The 10,286-nt window shown below is 42.2% G+C and overlaps 1 long non-coding RNA gene across 1 annotated transcript; it reads left to right on the top strand.

The window, feature by feature from the left end:
* Window positions 1-2,189: 2,189 nt before the first annotated feature.
* On the top strand, window positions 2,190-3,611 carry LOC135321037 (uncharacterized). The gene is made up of 2 exons (XR_010380447.1): window positions 2,190-2,566; window positions 3,257-3,611. It is a non-coding gene; the product is annotated as an uncharacterized LOC135321037 (long non-coding RNA).
* Window positions 3,612-10,286: the final 6,675 nt, after the last annotated feature.

Raw genomic sequence — 10,286 nt, 5'->3', positions numbered from 1 at the left:
CTTAAATATTTTATACTTTCTAAGCTGTTTAGTAGTTACTTAAAAACCGAATTGAATACTAAAGTGATAAAATTTTTAAATTATTTTTTAATTTTTTATAAAGGTATAGCTGATTTACAATATGATATAAGTTTCAGGTGTACAATAGTTGCACAATTTTTATTTTTATGTTCCATTTATAATTATTGTAAACCATTGGCTATATTCCCTGTGTTGTAAGATCCATCCCTGTAGCGTGTTTATGTTAGATGGACCAGTTTGTATAAGAAAGCTGGGTAACGCAGAGTCTGGGGAGTGGCTCTGTCTAACCCATGTTCATGGTCACCCTTCCTGTCAGAGCCCAGGCCCTCAATCCTCTCTGAAGGGGAGCGAGTGGAGTCAGCCCTCAACAGCGCTGGCACCACCCTCTGAGTGGCAGTGACAACAGTGACTCTCTGTGGACATGCAAATTGTTGTTCCAGGAGCTTTACATGCATTTATTAATTAAAGCCCTCCTGTGAGGAATCATTTTATGTTTTTAATGAATAATACATTTTATTTTGATTTTGATAGACTTCAAACCTCCAGAAAATGTACTGGAATAGTACAATAAACGCTTAGAGACAGTTCACCTAAAAGGGCACTATTTGCCCTTTTGTGTCTGGTTTATTTTAGTATAAACTTTCAAGGTCCATCCATGTTGTAGCCTCAATCAGTAATTTATTCTTTTGATTTGATAATATCTTTTTTCTTTTTTTGTGTATTTAAAAATATTTTCATTGAATTCTAGTCAGTTTATAATGTTGCATCAGTTTCTTGTGTACAGCACAACACTTCATTTATATAGGAACATACCTGTATTCATTTTCATATTCTTTTTCAACATAAGTTACTATAAGATACTAAATATATTCTCCTGTGCTATACAGTATAAACTTGCTGTTTACTCTATACATACTATCTGCAAATCTTGAACTCCCAATTTATTCCTTCCCACACCCTCTCCCCTCTGGTAACCATAGTTTGGTTTCTATGTCTCTGTGTCTGTTTCTGTTCTGTAGATAAGTTTATCTTTTTGTTTGGTTGTTTTTTCATTTTTTGTTTTTTTTTTAGATTCCACATCTGAGCGATCTCATATGGTATTTTTCTCTCTCTTTCTGGGTTACTTCACTTAGAATGACATTCTCCAGGTCCATTCATGTTGCTACAAATGGCATTATTTTATTATTTTTTTATGGGTGAATAGTAGTCTATTGTACAAATATACTACAACCTCTTTATCCAGGCATCTGTCAGTGGACATTTAGGTTGTTTCCATGTCTTGCTATTGTAAATAGTGCTGCTGTGAACATTGGGGTGTAGGTGTCTTTTTGAATTAGGGTTCCTTCTGGATATGTGCCTAGGAGTGGGATTGCTGGGTCATATGGGAGGTCAATTTTTTGTCTTTTGAGGAACCTCTATAATGATTTCCACAATGGCTCCACCAAACTGCATTCCCACCACAGTGTAGGAGGGTTCCCTGTTCTCCACAGCCTCTCCAGCATTTATTGTTTGTGAACTTCTGAATGATGGCTATTCGGACTGGCGAGATGTGATATTTGATTGCAGTTTTGATTTGCATTTCTCTGATAACGATATTGAGCATTTTTTCATGTGCCTATCGGCCATTTGTATGTCTTCATTGGAGAAAAGTTTCTTTAGGTCTTCTGCCCATTTTTGGATTGAGTTGTTTGTTTTTCTTTCTTATGAAGTGTAAAAGCTGTTTATAGATTCTGGGAATTAAGCCCTTGTCAGTCTCATTTATTGCAAATATTTTCTCCCATTCTATAGGTTGTCTTTTTGTTTTGCTTACTGTTTCCTTTGCTGTGAAAAAGCTTGTAAGTTTAATTACATCCTACTTGTATATTTTTGCTTGTATTTCTATTGCTTGAGTAGACTGCTCTAGGAGAACATTGCTGAGATGTATGCCAGATGTTTCCCTATGTTTTCTTCTAAGAGGTTTATAGTGTCTTGTCTACATGTTTAAGTCTTTAAGCCATTTTGAATTTATTTTTGTGTATGCTGTGAGGGAGTAGTCTAACTTCATTGATTTACATGCAGCTGTCCAGTTTTCCCTACACCATTTTCTGAAGAGGCTGTCTTTACTCCATTGTATGTTCTCACCTCCTTTGTCAAAGATTCAATGACCAAAAGTTTGTGGGCCTATTCTTGGTAATTTTGTTTATCCGTTCATTGATGGATGGATATTTTTTGTAACCTTTGGCTACTCTGAATGATACTGCCATGTATATTGATGTGCAAGTTTTTGTGAGAATATGTTTTCATTCTGTTGGCTGTACAGTTGGCCAGCCATATCTGTAGTTTCCACTTCATAGATCCAGATGGCTGATTGTAAACGGACTCGAACATCCTTGGATTATGGAATCCAGGATGGGGGGTTCCTGAAACCAACCCCCCGAGGATACTAAGGGATGACTCTACATGTAGGAGTGAAATTGATGAGCCATATAACTCTAACCTTTTGAGGAAACAACAGACTTCTCCAAAGAAGCTGCACCATTGTCCCTTTCCACTGGCCGCATATGAGGTATCTCTGCCTCCTGAACAACACTTGTTTTTGTGCATGTTTTGATTATAACCATCCTGGTGGTTGTAAAATAAGATCTCATTTTCATTTTGATTTGGCTAGTGATGCTGAGCTTCTTTTCATATGCTTATTGGCCATTTGTGTATTTTTTTAAATCCTTGGAAAATTTAAAAATTGGGTCGATTTTCTTTGTATTGTTCAGGTGTAAGCATTTGTTTTATATCCTGAATACTAATCTCTTATTAGATACATGCTTTGTAAAATTTTTCTCCTATTCTGCAGATTGTGCTTTCACTTTAGTTCTTTTAAACATTAAAACAATTTCTTTACAGGTGAGGTAATTAGATGTATTGATTTATTTTATATTTCTTGCTAAGCACGCCCTCTATCAGTTGAGATACCCCCTTCCCCTGTCATTTCCCTTTCTTGATGATGTCCTCTGTAACAAAAAGGTTTTAATTTTGATGAAGTCCAGTTTATCTGCTTTTTTCGTCTATCACTTGTGCTCTTCGTATTGTATCTAGGAAACCAAAGCCTATCCTAGGACCTCAAAGATTTATACTGTGTCTTCTTTTAGAAAGTTTATAGGTTTAGTTTTTACGTTTCTGTCTCTGATCCATTTTGAATTAATTTTTATTTGTTATATAAAATATGGGGGTCCAGATTCCAGATTCATTCTTTTGCCTTCAGATACCCAGCTTTCCCTGCACCATTTGTTGAATAGACTATTCTTTCCATGGAGTGTTGTTGGCAGCCTTGTGGAAAACTGACTGTAAATGTAAGTTTTTTCCCCCTGGGATTTTATTGTGTCTCATAGATTTATTTATCCAAACTTATGCCAGTACCATACTGACTTAGTACTATAGGTTTTTAGTACCCTTTAAAGTGAGTCCTCCCACTTTGCTCTGCTTCTTCAAGATTGCTTTGGCTGTCCTGGGCCCCTTGCACTTCCATATGAATTTTGGGATAAGTTTTTCAATTTTTGCAAAGAAGTCAGCTGGAATTTTGATAGGGATTCCACTGAATTTGTAACTCACTTTGGGGAGTCTTAACATTTTTAACAATATTGTCTACCATTCCATCAACATGAGATGTCTTCCATATATGTAGATCTTTTAAAATGTTTTGGTGATACTTCAAAATATTCAATGTACAAATCTTGTAAATTTTTGTTAAATGTATCTCTCATTTTATTTTTAATGCTGTTGTAAATGGAAAGTCTGAGCTTCTTGAGGGTAGGACTATATATCAATTTGTTTATTTCTAGGATTTCTACGCAGCAACTACACTAGGTTTATATTTGCAACATAAATCTATCCACAACTCTTCCCACCCCCGTGTCATAAGAAACCAAGACCCAGGTTAAGCTACCTGAACACCTATGTGGAAGTGAGAAATGAGACCCTTGGGTGGGGCTTTGTGAAGATGATACTGAGAGCTTATTTAGGATGGCTTCATCTTAATTTCTTTTAAACAACACTTTCGGTGTAGTCAGATACATTAAGAACATGTCCTTTTGATGTGCAGAGTAGCTAAGACTATTATCAAATAATTTCTAGAGAGAGTGTTGTACTTGAAATCTAATTTGCATCAATCTTTGAAGATTTATGTTTCAGGAGCTTTGACTAAAGAACACCTGTCTTTATTCATTAGTGACAATTAAATGCTCAAGCAACATGTAATAGTCTGAGAAACTGCCCCCGCCCCGTAGTGCTGGGTGGCTGCAGCTGTAACCGGAGTCAGCGCTTACCTTTCCCAGTATGCTTGTGCTGATCTGCTCAAAGCGGTTCGTCCAACAGTGTGTCTGTAGTCTGTTGGACATAGCCATAAAACATTGAGTTAAGGTTGCTGGAATGCATTATATTCTTATTAATAATAAGTAAGCACATACTGAGTGCTTACTGTATGTTGGGAATTGTCCCTCAGCCTCACATGAATATTATTTCTCTTAAAACCTCACATATTTTCTTGTTATTCTCACTTTACAGATAAGGAGACTGAGAATTAAGTCTTCTCTCTTTTGGGTGGAGCTCATTATCAATGACGGGAAGTTGTAAGGAAAAAGATACTGATTCATCCTGAGAAAACATTTTTCTGAGAGTCAGCAGTGAAGAAGGTGGACACTGAAAGTGATCATTGTTCGATTGAGATGAGCCCCGGGTTGTACGGAGTCAGCATCCCTGTCCTGGACACAGCCAGTGCAGAGCTGCGTGGTGGGTGAGGCGGCGCGGCCGCGCAGGGAACGCAGATGCCGGGCCGTTGCGCTGTGCTCAGGCCCGGTGGGGCTTTCTCCTAAGGGTAGTGGACAGTCATTGACAGATTTTAAGCAGGGGAGTGGGGTGCTCTCGTAGATCACTTTTGTCTTGTAGAATGCTTAGAAACATTTAGAAGGCTCAGCAGGAGGTGATGTGATGAGTCAGATTAGGGTGGCTGCCAGGTGTAGGAGTGTAGAATTTTCAAGTGGTTTTCAGTCCCAGTTTTGTGGCTCAGTAGCCGTGTCACTTTGGATGATGCACTCAAGGAAGAGAAACAATTTATCTAATCAATAAAAGCAGTGATGTACCGACCTCCCAGGACTGCTGTGGAGATCCAGTGAGATCACATGTGCACAGTGTGCAGCAAGGTACCCAGCACAGAGTCATTGCTGAGTGAGTGCCAGTGAGTATCTGGTAGGACAGGTGTGGGTGGTGGGACTCGGTGAATGAGGAAATCTGGGCCCTGAAGGAGGGGTCCAGTCACATCTGTGAGTGATGGGCCTGAGCTGGGAGAGGCCGAGAGACCTTGCCCCCCGACCAGGGGCCCTGGGCAGGACGGATATGGGAGGAGCACCGTGAAGTCAGCTCTTTGCAGGTGGAGTTGGAGTTGCCCTTGAGACATCTAAGTGCAGTGTCACGAGCTCAAAGAGGAGGTCTGGGCCCAGGCTGTGAATTTTCCTATAATCTTAATCCCTGAGGACGCTGAGGTAGTGATCACTGAACGTGAAGACATACTTTACAGGACAAGTGAATAGTAGTATCATCTCTGTCATCAAAGCTCAAGTCTCTTTATTCATCACCCACTTTGCTAATTGGGTACTTACAGAGCTCACTTCACCGACCTCCCATGGGCTCAGGCTCCACTGTAAAGAGCTGTTGAGCCTCCCTCCTTTCCAGAAGACGACACATTTTGCTGGTAGCCTTCTGTACCTTGCCAGACTTAGAATTTTAGTTTGTTGATTTAATTCTAATTTCTATTAGCCATATCCTGACAAGAGAGACCTTTTACCTCATGGTCATATTTCAATTAGCTGTTACTGAGAATTGCTGATCTGATCCATAGAGTAAGTATTATATTAACCTTGTAGAGTACTTATTATTTTTCTGTCTTTGCCCTTTAATTTTGTATGCCCTTTCTCTTTCCTATTTGGGGCCTTAATTTTTTTTAATTAAAAGATGTCTGTTTGCAGTTAAGAAAACAAAAGGAAAAATACACATGATAGCTAAACATAGAAAATATCTAGTGTGTTTTCTGTTTTGGCAATGGACGGTTGTAGAAACTTATGAAAACCTTCATTACACAAGTTTCTTAAAATGCGGATTAAGAAATAAAACCTTCCTTCCTCATCTTTCAAGCTGCACAGCTAATTGTCAAGAAAGTGAGGGGAAATCCTCAGAAGCCAAGACAAACCAGAAAGCAGGGATTCTGGGTGTTACATGAGCCTTAGAAGCCCTGGGGTGCCTGTTGGCTCCTGTACTGAGTTTCAGTTGCCTTGACAGTAGGGCAGCAGGTGAGCTCGAAGCCTCTCACACTGGGAGTTGGATGACTGATCATATGTAAGGCCAAGCCCATTCCGAGAAGCATGGTTTACTAAAGGGTGAACTAGGAAAAAAAATTCCTCAAGGCAAGACAGTAAGGAAAGTCAATTTTGTTGGAAGAGGGGAAAAATTACAAATCCAAAGTAAGGATATAGTTTAAAGCTGTTCTGGCATGAGAGTGACCACAAACTCCTGGCAGAGAAGCACAGCTACTCCTGGAATGAGAAGCTGTGGTTTGAATGAATCAGTGAGCAGCCATTCCGAAAAAGGCCTCCAGAGTCTTGTGGATCAAGATACTGGACGGCAAACACCTCTCTTCCAAGGTCTCATTCAAATAACTGGAAATGTTTTAAAGGAAAGAAGCCATAATCATAGTTCTATTTATTAACATTACTATATGCTAGGAATTCAGAGGTGACTATGGAGTTGACTCCTCATTTATGGACCTTAGTTTCTCTTTGGGGAGAAAAACTGACGTAGTTGGGGAGCTTGGTAGAGGGAGATGTTAGTCTGTTGCAATTAGCCAGGAGAGGAGATTAAGAAAGCAGTGAAGGGTGGGTGAACTTTTTAGCTGAGGACAGACAGTCTTGTTCAGTTGGCTTTTAATTGCAGGCTCAATGAGTAGTCACTGGAGGGAATAGATCTTACGGAGGATGGACTTAGCTCAGGCCTCTTTAGAATGGACACGTGAAACTGGAGAAAGACAGTCAAATCTGTGCAGACATTAAAGTTCATTTGAACATGCTCCATCCCTGAGCCAAAGATAGGACAAATATGCAGCACTTCTTAAGGACAGAGGAGTGGTTTCTAAGGTTCTCCAAGAATGAATCCCAGGGAGCCGGGATGGCCAGTTGTCAAACTGTGACTTTGCTCTTTGGACGGTGTACCCACCAAGGGTATTGGACTTTTATAGGTTTCCATTTCTCTTTAATACACGTCAGGTGATTAGGACGTGGGCACAAGTATTTGACACCTTGTCGAGGCGACATTGGTTACCTGCCTAGAAGCACGGGCACTGCTATGGCTGCGTCATACATCTTGCCGCCCATCCCGTTCCCCGGCTCAGTGATCACGGCAGAGTGGTCCCTTGTTGACCTGTCCGTCTCCTCTGTGACATCATAACCCATGAAAAGACCGGAGCGTATTAACGTGGTTTTCTTAAAGTCAAAGGAAGAGATCAAATATGGAGTCAGATTTGTTCTTTCCTACTTCAGTAGTGCCATGGAGAAGGCAGTTTGGGCAGCTTTTTGTAGGGCCCTGGAGGCTTTCTCTCTCAGCCTCTGGGCACCTTTATTGAAAACCCTTCATAGCTGTCTGGAGTGCTGTAAAACCACTCCGCCTGTTTTGCCCTGAAGAAGTGTTCAGTTTATAACTCATCTCTACTCCTTGGAAAACAACTCAATAAAAACTCAGTTGGTTTCCCACCAGCCATGGGCAGGGGTGGGGGATACCTTGTTATTATTTCATAAAATAAAAATAAGAATAATAATAATAATAGTAATAATATTAATAAATAATAATAGTAAAAGAAGTCTTAAAACAGCACTGGGCACATTGGAGAGAGTCAATAAATGCTTCCTGGCTTAAGTCAAAAGTGATGACTCAGTGATTCCATGGCTGCTGTATTTGCTGAGCTAATTACTCCTTTGCTCCATTACACATTTTTTTTTTAACTAAAAAAGAAATACATGCAAATGGTTAAAAAAAATTCAAACAGAGCACAAAAATACACAAGTGAAAGAAGTTTACCCTCATCCTCTCTTCTTCCAGCCCTCCCTGGAGATGCCACTGTTTACTATCCTTTGGATGCTTTCCCAGATATGGTATGCACATTCCCAACTATGTATGTAAATTCCTTTACAGTTTTAGTTATTTTTAACTTAAAGGGATTTAAATCCTCAAGTGGCTTCTGCCCGGGTAATAGAACAGAACAAATCTGACTCCATATTAGATCTGTTACTTTGACTTTAACCCTATGCTCTGTCTCCTAGTCTTCTTCTTGCTTGTAAAACAATGTTGCTTAGAGCCTGAAATATACAGAAGAGCCTATTCTGAAGGCTCTGACCTTTAAGGATATTTAACACTTTTTCATTCATAAAATGATAACAAATTACAGAATAAAAAATAACGTTTGTTTTGTTGGAGGTTTACAGAGATTTGACCCAGGCAGATAGCTGCAAGAACAAAGGATTCTAACAATAAGGAATTCCTACACTAGGAAGATTGCAACAACCAAGCACGTAGGAAAGGAGCCTGAATTCTGACTTGGGGAGATGGTTTTCCAGGACATTAGTTTGCCATCTATGTCTACAGAGACTTGCTATTCCTTGCCCCAACACCTGGTCTCCCAACTTATTGGCCTGTCCTGCACTGAGGAGAATGAATTTGGATTTGGTAGCACTCCTATATACCTAGCAAGCCGGGCACTGGAACTGAGTGTTATGGAAACAACAGGCCAGCCAAGAAACAAGCACCACTGGGAGGGTTGGAGTACTCAGATTTATTATGCTGGCGGGCTCAGAGGGGCTTCTGCTCCGAACTTCTGAGCAACTCCAAGACATGCACATGAGGTTTTAAAGGGTTAATTACAAGTAAGGGGTATTAGCCAATAAGGCTCAAACAACAAAAAGCAAGGAATCAGTACACTGGAGCTTATCAACTTGTAATAGATCACGTTACTGACACCTGTTGAGGTTGGATTTATGAGTTAGCTTGTTAGCCCAGTAAACTGATACTAAACTTCAGATTTACGAGTTAGCCCAGCAGAATTTAGATCAGTAAACCGACACTTATCACACTTAGATTTGTGACTTAGCTTGTTAGCCCAGCTGGGCTTTTCCTTTACATGAGGATAGCTCTCCCACACCCAAGGAACTACTGTGAGCCCTTGATGGTTCCACTAGGGTGGGGTGTGGTTTACCCAGGAGGGATGGGGACTGTGCACCAACACTCAGGCAGTCTGCTCTGTCTGGGGCTCTGATCTTGTACCACCCCGCTCCCCACCAGCCCAACACCTGGGAGAGTGGAACTAAGGCAGAGATCATGCCTGCCTGTTTCCCAGCGTGTAAAAGGGGAATAGGTACTCTTCCCAAGGTAGTTATGAGCGACAACACCTGCGGGTGCTTGGTTCCCAGACCAACAGAAAACCCAGCTCCGCGTGGGGGCAATGGGTGTGATACCCATAGGGGTTCTGCAGAAGCATCGGATGGAGGGCTGGATCAGAGAGGTAAAACAAGAGCTGCGGGCCTTGAAGGGTAACAGAATGGTACAGAGTCAGTACTGCAGCCTCTTTCGGGGTGCCCCCAGAGGTAAAGCTTTTTCTCTCCATCTCCGCTACGACCCTCCCCTCTCCAGATCCATCCCTTTTCTCTGCTCTTCCGGTCCATCTGTCTCCCTCCACTTTTCCCCTCCTCTCCTCCCCCTCCCATCTTCTTCCTCCCTCACTGCCCCACCTTCTCTCGCAGAACCCAGAGTGGATCGCTGGCCCTCCTGCGCATGGGCAGTCGGTGCCAGCTGGACCGCGGGTTGGAAGCTCCAGCACCGAGCCGGGGATCGGCCCCAAAGTCTTCTTAGCTCTGTCGACCGGTAGGCCTTTAGCTCCTGCCCGGGGCCGGGGCCTCTGGCTGTGGAAGTGCAAGGAGGGGGGCTTCCGGGAAAGGGGTCAGGCGGCTGCGGGAGGGCGGTCGGCATGTCACAGCCCCCCAGGGCGCCAGTCAGCCTGTGTTCAGCTGAATTGCTCTGGCCAGACCCCTCTGCCCGCGCCACCTACCCCGGCGCCCCGGCCACACCTGTCCATGGCCAGGTGTGCACCTGCAGCCTCTCACCCAGCCGGGCCCGCCTCAGTCCGTTGCTGGCGTCCCCTTCCCCTCTCCCGCCCGCGAGTCCTCTCCCGCCCGAGAGTCCTCTCCTCCCGGGCTGCCTCTCCT

This window comes from Camelus dromedarius, chromosome 3, assembly GCF_036321535.1.
Source record: "Camelus dromedarius isolate mCamDro1 chromosome 3, mCamDro1.pat, whole genome shotgun sequence".
NCBI lineage: Eukaryota > Metazoa > Chordata > Mammalia > Artiodactyla > Camelidae > Camelus > Camelus dromedarius.
The sequence above is the reverse complement of the archived record's forward strand: the minus strand, read 5'-3'. Positions and strand labels throughout refer to the sequence as shown.